The sequence below is a fragment of the Lampetra fluviatilis genome, chromosome 30 (assembly GCF_964198595.1).
Source record: "Lampetra fluviatilis chromosome 30, kcLamFluv1.1, whole genome shotgun sequence".
Taxonomy (NCBI): domain Eukaryota; kingdom Metazoa; phylum Chordata; class Hyperoartia; order Petromyzontiformes; family Petromyzontidae; genus Lampetra; species Lampetra fluviatilis.
The window spans coordinates 6,264,949-6,275,856 of NC_136304.1; positions in this window are offsets into that span (position 1 = coordinate 6,264,949).

Genomic DNA, 10,908 nt, shown 5'->3' on the forward strand with positions numbered 1-10,908 from the left:
CAGTGCGGGTTGGCTTCGCGTATCTCACTCGCCACTGATGGTGGCCGTGGGTGGGCATCATTCAACGCCGTCCGCTTAAACGTTCATCGCCCAGTGCGCTAACCGCTGCACCACCGCTCCTCTCCCGGTGCATGTACGAGAGAGTACACGAGTCTCGCAGAATGGATTCGTGCACACCGCTCGATGCGTTTCCAACGATTCGTCTGTATGTGTGTATGTTGCATGTGTGTATGTTGTATGTGTGTATGTTGTATGTGTGTATGTTGTATGTGTGTATGTTGAATGTGTGTATGTTGTATGTGTGTATGTTGTATGTGTGTATGTTGTATGTGTGTATGTTGTATGTGTGTATGTTGTATGTGTGTATGTTGCATGTGTGTATGTTGCATGTGTGTATGTTGCATGTGTGTATGTTGCATGTGTGTATGTTGCATGTGTGTATGTTGTATGTGTGTATGTTGAATGTGTGTATGTTGAATGTGTGTATGTTGTATGTGTGTATGTTGTATGTGTGTATGTTGCATGTGTGTATGTTGCATGTGTGTATGTTGCATGTGTGTATGTTAAATGTGTGTATGTTGTATGTGTGTATGTTGCATGTGTGTATGTTGTATGTGTGTATGTTGTATGTGTGTATGCTGTACGTTCGCGCGCGAGGTTCCAGAAGCTACAGTAAGCTCAGGGGTATTTATAACCGCACCGGGAACCCCTTCGCGGTGCGCGTGCCCCCTCTGAACACAGCAAAGTGTTTGTTTGTTAACGCGTGTGGGGGGGGGGGGCGGCAGAGTGGGGGGGGGGAAGAAGTCGCCTTTGATGTTAGAATCACAACTCTCGTGCACTCTGGAGAAGGAGGTTCCCAGGGGTGGTGACATTCCTAAGGCATGGCAAACAAGCACGCACACAAAGATCCCTCTTATAGCATCGAGATAATGTTGGGGCAAGTGCTGTTAGCGAGTAGCACCCGTTAAAGGCCGGAACGGCACACGAGGGGGTGGGTGGTCAGCACCATGCCTGGACGCATTTGTCTACCCAAATGCTGATGTTTTACGCACCGTACCAGGTACTTATTTAAGGCTGAGTCGACCTAGGGAAGGCCCAGGAGCGGTTCAGATATGTGCCACTGTTATTGTGTGTACTGTGTGTGCTACTCGGCATGCAGCTGCATCGTGCGGTGAATTGTGAGTTGGGTGAGTGTGCCGGTCCATGCAACGCGAATTCATATTGCGTGCCCACTTTTTTTTGGAACGCATCTACTACCGCATGAAGGAAGGGAAACCTGCATCATCGTTATCGTCGTCAATAGATGTCGTGGACTCGGTGTTCGGCGGAAGAAGTGGGGACTTTAACGGACTGCAGGTTTGCACCACGAGATGGCAGCAGTGTTCAACTCGTCCGCGATGAACTTCGCGATCGGTGGCAGCAGGGGCGACCCACGTGGGTTTGCTTCCACCCATCCGAAGTGAGGCAATGACGCGTGGGCATTGCGCGTCACGACTATTTTTAAAAATATAAAAAAAAATATTTTACCAGGTAAGGCCCACCGAGCTGTATAGCTCTTTTTCAGAAGCGACCTGTCCACGAATGATGGTTCAAAGAAGCGGCTTATCATATGCTTGGTTCTCTCGGTAAAGTCACGTAGAAGGGAAATAAAAAAAAATATATATATAAAGAACAATAAAATTTTCACGACGTTTCGACTGCAACACAAGCACATTTTCTTGCTGTGGATTTCACACCCGATGACGATTGCTTGTGTTGCAGTCGAAACTTAGTGAGAATCTAATTGTTTTTTATATTTGTATTTTATTATTTCCCTTCTACGTGACTTTACCGAGAGAACCGAGCATATGATTTCCTGCAGTCACGAAAGCTTTAAATCATAATTTAAGTGACTTATCATCAATTGTAAATTTATAGCACAGCTAAATACTCGACAACGCATTGTTGATTCTACATGTGGAGGGAAAAGCCGGAGGACCCGGAGAAAAATCCACGCGACCACGAGGAGAGAGAACACGCAAAACTCCAAATATACAGCAGGATCGAACCCACGACCTCCTGCATACCAGGCGAGGACGTAACGCCTGTGCAATGCGCATCGCAAACTATCAGCGGACACATTTGCTGGCATCAGACATCCACATCGGCTACCATTTAGGACATAATCAGAATCAGAATCTTTATTTAGACTGCAGGTAGGAATCCGATGAGCTATTAAGCTCTTTTTCACATATGTCCGGTTGGGGCACGGGAGTCAGCGAGTTCAATCCAACTACAACAAACAATACAAAGAACGGTGCATGAGCAAGATAGAGAAAAGGTAATCATAATCTTTGTTTTTTTCTGTAAAGTGACGTAGTTAAAAAATCTAATAAAATAAATGAAAACAACTCAATTAAATCACGACGTGTAGCGAAAGACGCTGTCTTTCCGACAGCCCTGTTCTTCACCTGAGGACGGCTGCTTGCTTATTATGTTTTATTTTTATTATTTTATTATTTCTCTTCTACGTGACTTTACCGAAAGAACCAAGAAGATGAATCCCAGCAGTCACGAAAGCTTTAAATAGAAATTTAATTTAGTTGTTTTCATTTTTTTTTTGATTTTTTTACCTACGTCGCTTTAACGAAAAAAAACAAAGAGTATGAATCCTTGCAGTCACGAACGATTTAAATCTAGCAAAGGTAATCAATTCGCTAAAAAATAAATATAAACAAAGCACAGAAGTAAACATGGCACACGTGCATTCATTCCCGTCGGTTTGTTAAAACAAATAGATATTCGCTTTCAGCGTTTCTTCTCGCTCCGCGCTATGATGCGGCTCGGCTCTCAGTTCGATTCCCTCGACCCACGGCTAACATAGGTGCCGAGTGATGATCTGAACGCCTCCCCCCTCTCACTCACCTCCAACCTACTGCCCTTCACCAACCTGCACTGACCAGCGTAGTGAAGTCTGGTCCATTGAAAGCGACACGTGGTGGGGACACCTCCATTCTCATAGCACGTGCGTGGGCGCTCTGATTTTTGTGCTTGTGAAAAAGGGCCATTACCCGAAACGTTATCCATTAGATATATTTATCCCATGTTAAGGCCACACAATTATTGTTGTTGTTGTCTGTGCTTTGGTGCACCACTGCTGTCCACAGCAGCAGCAGCATCACCACGCGTTTGATTATAGAGTAATCCTTTGTTTTACAGCAACTCAATATAAGGATATTCGCTGTAACCTAACTTCGATATATGTTACGTGAAATTCGCACTTACGGAATTTTGAATCGTTAAAAACATTGCGACTTAATGTTGTGCTTAAAAATGTTTTTGATGCTTTCTTAAGTGTGATATTATCACATCTTGGGGTGGAATATTTTCCGTAGGTACGCATCTATAATAATATAATGGGATTCAATGGGAAAATAGGATTAAATAATTCTAGATTTGAAGCTTTCGTGACTGCAAGGATCCATACTATTAGGTTTTTTCGGTAAAGTCACGTAGGTAAAAAATAATATAAATAAAATAATAATAATAAATGAAAATAAATCAATTAAATCACGACGTTTCGGTATCTTGTATCTTGATACAGTAAATTTGGCTGTGACGGTCCCACCTGAAGACGGAGACTTGTGTTGCCTCCGAAACGTCGTGATTTAATTGATTTATTTTCAATTATTATTATTGTATTTCTATTATTTTTTACCTACGTGACTTTGCCAATAAAACCTAATAGTAGGATTCGATATACGAAATTTCGATTCACGGCCAACGTTTCAGGAACACATCTGTTCCGTATATCGAGGAATGTCCGTATAGTATTTGGTTCACCTCTTTTAACATCAAATAGACTTACAACACTCCGTGTAACAGTGACTAACATCAAAATACAATATAAACAGTGACAATTATTTACCCAGGAAAGACTCGGATGAGCCTCAAGACTCGTTGTGCAGGAGGGTCCTGCTACACTGGGCGCCACGATGGCGCGATGTGAACTACCTCGCCTGGTCTACAGGAGGTCGTGGGTTCGATCCCGACCCTGACGCCTGCTGTATATTTGGAGTTTGCGTGTCTCTCTCTCGTGGATTTGTAGCGTTTAATATCATTTGTTTGCTGGTGACTGTGTATTTGATATCGAAATCGCCTCCAGTGCTGTTGCTGCTGGCGTCAATAAAAGTTGTTTAAAAGTCAAAAAAGTCTCTCGTGGTCGTGTCGATTTGTCTCCGTGTCCTCCGGTGTTTCCCTCCACGTCTATGCGATAAACAACCACCTCGCCGAGCTAACATTTGTGGCCAAGACGCTTCTAAAAAAGAGCTGTACAGGTTCAGTGGGCCTTAACCGTTAAACTAAAAATATATAGTTTATAGTTGTTTGTAAAAGTTTTTTTTTCACTTTACACTAGGATGGTTCGTTACGTTTCCGTTTTCTTTGCTTCGTGTGCGAGTGAACTGTAGACTGAAGTGCACGGAGATAACCCCGGCAACAATCCGTAACGACGCCGTCTTATCTTCAGCCCACTCACCCCAGAGAGAGAGACAGCGTGTCTCTCTGTACACACACACAGATGGAGATACCCCGTGGAGCTCACACAGATTGTTGTGGAAAGTTAAATTAAGCACAAAGACACATATGCCGCCTATAGCATTTACAAGTGTTGGGGCAAGTGTTGTTAGCGAGCACCTATTAAGACCTGTACAGCACACGCGGAGGGCGTGTGGTCAACACCAGCACGCCCGATCGCCTTTGTCTGCCCGGTGCTGATGTTTTACACATCGCACCGAGTCACCCGTTTTCAAGGCTGAGTCGACGCAGGACCGATTCAGATATTCGTCACTGAATGTCATCACGGCTCTTCACCGGGTCTCGCAGCGCAGCGTGCTAACCACTACACTACCCCGCTCCGCACAAGCGCAAGGACACGGTGCACACGCGCACACACACACGCGCACACACACGCACACACACACACATGCACACACGCTCGCACACACACGCACACACGCACACACACACACGCACACACACGCACACACACGCACACACGCACACACACGCACACACACACACGCACACACACGCACACACACACGCACGCACACACACACACACGCACACACACACGCACACTTACCCCGGCACACTCACACGCACGCACACGCACACACGCACGCATATCCCTCTCGCCGACCTGAGCATTTGTGCCGCGTGTCATGAACGCTCTTGAGCTGCGGCCACGGAGAGAGTCACGCAACGGAGGCGCCCGCTGATGTAAAACAATGCCCCTCGTGTTTGTTTAAGTGGCGCTCAAGGGATGACTTCAGCGTTTCTATTCGCGAGCGCGTGTTTGTCGTCGTGGTGGTGGCGAGCGGTGGCGCAGCGGTTAGCGGACTGCGCTACGAACCCCGGCGACCCCGAGTTCGATTCCCACTCACGACCAATAACAGCGGCGAATAATTGAACCGGACCTGAGCCTTCCCTAGGAGAGACTCAGCCTTAAATTAGTACCGTTGCCGTAATGTGGTGTGTATGAAAGGCCAGCACTGGGGAGACAAAGGCGACCGGGCGTGGTGTTGGCCACATCACCCCCTAGTGTGCTGTGCCGGCCTTCATGGGTGCTCTCGAACAGCACTTGCCCCAACAGTCTGTTAAGGCTAGACGGGGGGGGGATATTTGTCTTTACGTTATGTCTACTCACGTGTTTTTGTGTGTCCGTGTGAAACACGTGTTTATGTTTGTGGTTCGCTCGCTCTCTGCGTTATTCCCAAACCTGCCACCCCCCCTCCCTACCTGAGTTCGATTCCCGGCCATGGCTCACATGAGCAGCGAGGCGATGATCTCAGCAGGGTCCTGTGGCCAAACACCCTTTATCCCCCGACGAACCCACGTTCACCAGCTTGGCGAAGTATGGTCATGCGACTCCGACAAGACATTGCTTTGGGGAAGCCAGTGGTTAGTGGAAGAAAAAAAAATCCGTCCGTCGTTATGAATATAATTGACATTATTAACGTTCATGTAACGTACACCGGGACCGTTAGACCACACGCAAAAGCCGAGGTTCATCCCCGTAAGATCCCCATATGATCCCCCATAAGACCTCTTCATCACATTTCCGCCAGAGATAACATTCGTGGTGCCGTTCGCTCCACGGGATTATCCCTCTCGAGGGCTGTGTCCGGGGGGGGGACGGGAGGTAATGCGATACGAGACAGCCGAGGCGAGGGCGGCTGGCGATGAATATCTCCCCCCTCGTTTCTACCGCTCGTCTTGAGACCCCGCTGCTGCGAGGGGAGAACTCCGAGCTGACATCGGAGCTCGTCTGCTCTGCATGACGAGCTCTCCGCTTCGTCGGGCGCGCGTCCTCCGTGGGCAACGTCGCTGCACCGCCGCGTCTCGTTTCACGTCGCATGTTTCACGTCGCCTAAGCTCAAGGCGCTTGACGTCGTTTAAATTAAATAAAAAAACACTCGGTAACGACAGCGGTGAGTGATCTAGATGGCAGGGGCAGTGTCAGGGCCGCGGAATGAGTGACTCCCGTTACAGAGGGCACGTGCGGGTGTGGGGGGGTGGTGGTCTCGAAAGGGCTATGGGGGAGGGATGGGACGGAGTGGAGGGGCGAGGGGAGGGAGGAGCAAGATCTGGTCCCCCCCCCCCAATGTGGACTCCATGGCTACGGCCTTGTTGTAAAGAGAAGTTGTAAGATATTTGTAAAGACAACGGTGCAGTGAACGGAACTCCAGGTCCCCCCGCATGTGGGGGGGAGCACCTTCGGGAGGTTCGGTGCGGCTTTGCTGAACGAGCTCCCGCCACGTTGAGCGCGAAACGTCGGACATCGTTGCCGAGTATTCCCACCGTATTCGCTCAGCGTCGTACAGAGGCGCGAGGAGGAACCACGGACGAGCGGGAAGGGCTGCTGCAGCCGCACGGTGAGCAGCCGGCGCTTCCAACAAACTGCCCAAGCTCCGCGGTCCTCTACATATATGTCGAGGTGGTTATCGGCCTGTATAGACGGTGGGGGAGGGGGGGTCCACATTGCCACCGTTACCGCATCACTGTCGGCGAGTCGGGGGGGTTACGGCTCCTGGTCGTCAACGGAGTTTTGGAGAAAGGAATTGAGCCCGTCCTGACAAAAGAGCAATCTTAACTCCTGAGACTCGGCGAGGCTTTTTTGGCAGATGAATGAATAAATAAATAAGCACCTAAATAAATAAACAAACGATTGACTTTTTTTGGGGGGGGGTGGGGGTGGGTGGTTGGGGGGTTAAATCTCAGCGGGGCTCTTATCAGCTCGGCACATGGCGACACCGATAAGGACGCCACGTACGTTGCGTGCGGAGCGAGGCACAGGGATGGAGAGAGAGCGAGAGTGAGCGAGCGAGAAGGCCCTTCCTGTCCGCATCCATCGCTCGCCTCTGCGGCCCAAAGGTAACCGCCACGGGCTCGTCACTCACGCGGCACTAAGGGGGGCAAAGATTGCCCCGTCATGAAATCCACTAATCGTGGATGAAATCGACAGACGGTGGACTTTGGGTAAAGATCCGCGGGGGGTTTTTGGTCCCCCTCGAAACGCGAGCGACGCGCAACCGGCGCGAATCTGCGATGCGACGCGTCGGAGGTAAAGGGGGGGGGGTTGGTGGATCACACGCGGATTTGTAAAACTCCCGAACCCGCGAGGCTGCGAGGTGGCCCCGCGATGGGAGCAAAGCAAAATTGTATCTCGGATCCAACTATCGTGGAGATTTGAGCGGTTATCTCGCTCGGTTGACGTCGTGGCGTTTCTTCGGAGTCCCCCAGGTTTCCCTGAACCGCGTGAAACGAAAACGGTGATTTCAAAGGAATTGGCCAAACATCCCAATTTAGCAGGACCCTCCCGAAAACGCGCCTTGAGACTCGGCGAGAATTGCCCTGATTAGACGGAGGGCCATATCGTGTACGGTATCGATGTTATTATTTGCCATATTTCACTCGTGTGATGTGCGTGCAAAGGTGTGCGTTGGTGTGCGTGAATGTGCGTGGGAGTGTGCGTTGTTTTGCGTGGGATCGTGAGTGTGTGTGCGTGGGTGTGTGTGGGAGTGTGGGTGAGAGTGTGCGTTGGTGTGCGCGAACGTGTGCGTGGGTGCATGAGTGTGTGTACGTGTGTGTGTGGGAGTGTGCGTGGGAGTGTGCGTTGGTATGCGTGAACGTGTGCGTGGGAGCGTGAGAGCGTGTGTGTGTGTGTGTGAGCGTGCGAGCGTGCGTGCGAGTCTGCGTTGGTGTGCGTGGGTGCATGAGTGTGTGTGCGTGGGTGTGTGTGGGAGTGTGCGTGGGAGTGTGCGTTGGTGTGCGTGAACGTGTGCGTGGGAGCATGAGAGCGTGTGTGTGTGTGTGTGAGCGTGCGAGCGTGCGTGCGTGCGTGCGAGTCTGCGTTGGTGTGCGTGAGCGTGCGCGAATCGCGTGCGAGTGTGCGCGAGGACGTGGGGGTGTACGTGAGAGTGAGAGGCAGAGAGAGAGAGAGGGGGGCCGAGAGCGTGCGAGCGCGAGTGGCGTGCGAGCGACCTGGCCGTGCGCGTGCGTGCGTGCGAGAGGCAGCCAGGGCGCGGCCGTGAACTTTGTCCCCAACCATGACCCCGTGAACTTGGCTTGGCTCCTTTCGCTCCGCTCTCCCCCATCCACCACCCCCTCCCCACCCCCCACTGCTCCTGTTTTCTTTTTCCGAAATTTTCCTGATTCTTCAATAGCGGCTTCTCACGCAAACACGCAGCTTCCACACTTTGTTTACGTTACGGACCCAGACTCACTGGGGGTGACTGAATGCCCTCCACCCAAACCCTCCTACTGCGACGCCCCCGGTACACCCCGCCCACCCCCCTCTTTTCATCATCCTCCTCCCCACATCCCTCCTACACCCTTACAGCCACCCACCCACCCCTCGCTCCGCTCCCCCCGGATCGCTTTCTTTTCCTAAATTACACGCAAGAAGAATTATGACTGTGTGCGCTTTGTGGGCGCAAAGACCCCGGAGCGGAAACTGGCGCCCATCCAGAGCCCCCCCCCCTCTCTACCCCCCCCCCCCCAGTCGCCCCCCCCCCCCCTGTTTATGTCATTACGAGTAACAATAGCAGCGGCCACGGCTTTGTAGCCGAGTTTTCGAAACGGCCCGCGAACCGGACTTTGCAGGTGTCCCTTAACCAACCGGGCATTGCATCTCATTTAACCACCAAAGACAAATATCCCCCGTGTAGCCTTAACAGACTGTTGTGGCAAGTGCTGTTAGCGTGTCGTACCTATGAGGGCCGGCACGGCACACGAGGGGGTCGATGGCCAGCACCAAACCCGGCCGCTTTTTTATTTTAATCCCTCTTGGCGATGTTTACACACTGTTGAGTTGACCTAGGGGAGGCCCATTAGCGGTTCAGATAATCGTCACCGATGTTTGGCCGTGATCGAGAATCGAACTCGGGTCGCCGGGTTCGTAGCGCAGCGCGCGAACCGCTAGTTACACTACCGCTCCCCACTGTCTTATAACCGCCACCACCATCACCACCACCATCATCAACATTTTCCTATTATTTGGGTCTTTCGGTGAAGTCACGTAGATAGGTTCAAAAAATGTACTAAAAACTACGACGTTTCAATCGCAACACAAGCTATCATCATCAGGTGGAGATGACGACCGCTTGTGTTGCGATCGAAATGTCGTAGATTTTTTTGTTATTATTTTTTAACCTATCTACGTAACTTCACCGACAGACCCAAAGAATATGAATTCCTGCAGTCACGAAAGCTTCAAGTCAAAATCATCACCATTGTAATCCTTCGTCCACCCACTGCTGTACGACAAAGGCATCCTCAGTGTCCCACTGCACCACTGCCAACGCAGCCACAGCCACAGCCGCAAGCAGCAGCAGCAACAGCCCTCAAATCGCTGTGCGGGTCGGGGGTCACAGCGTCAGCCTCCGTCCCCGTCGAGTCAAATAAAAACCCCTCCAGCCACGCACACCGAGCGCCCGGGTCAGGCGCCACCTTGCAGAGCGATGACACGAGCCGCGGCGTTGGCTTCTTAGGCCAGAACCCCCCCCCCCCCCAAAAACAAACGACCCAGCCTCGCCCGATAGGAAAAACAAGCGCCCATGTTCACTGCATTGCGCACACAACTTCCTCCACTCCTATACGACGGTGGATGGAGGGAGGGTGGTTGGGGTACTAACTCGACAGGGGCTCTGGGATTAAACACAAAGCCCCCCCCCCGCCCTCCCTCCCCCCGCCTTCTCCCCCCCCCCCCTTCGAGCCAACCATCCCTCCTCGTTATGGCAAGAGGCAGTGTTTGGTTATAATCTATAAAACGTTATGTTTAACAAAATAATTATATTGCAAAGTGTGCTCTTCATCATCTGCCAGGTGGTCCACGGAGAGAGAGAGCGAGAGAGAGATTGGGGGTCGATCCCAGTGCAGGGATTGGGGGGGGCCCAGGGTAGGGATTGGGGGGGGGCCCAGGGTAGGGATTGGGGGGGGCCCAGGGTAGGGATTGGGGGGCGATTCGATTCAGCAGCGAGAGGCGCAGACGCGACTCGAGTGCCCCACGGAAGTCGACGGCCGCGCGTGACAAACAAAAAGCAAAGCTACCCCGTGTAGCCTCTAACAAGACTGTTGGGGGGGGGAGATTGGCAAGTGCTGTCAGCGAGCACCAATGGCTGAGCCGCAACGGCACGCGAGGGCGGGTGGTGTGGCCAACACCACGCCCGGTCGCCTTTGTCTCCCCAGTGCTGACGTTTTATACACACCACGTCAAGGTACTCATTCAAGGCCCAGTCGACCTAGGGGAGGCTCAGAATCTCGTTCAAATTATACTCGCCGCTGTTATTGGTCGTGAGACGGGAATGGAGCTCTGGTCGGGTGGGTTTGTGGCGCGGTGTGCTAACCACTGCGCCACCGCTCCCC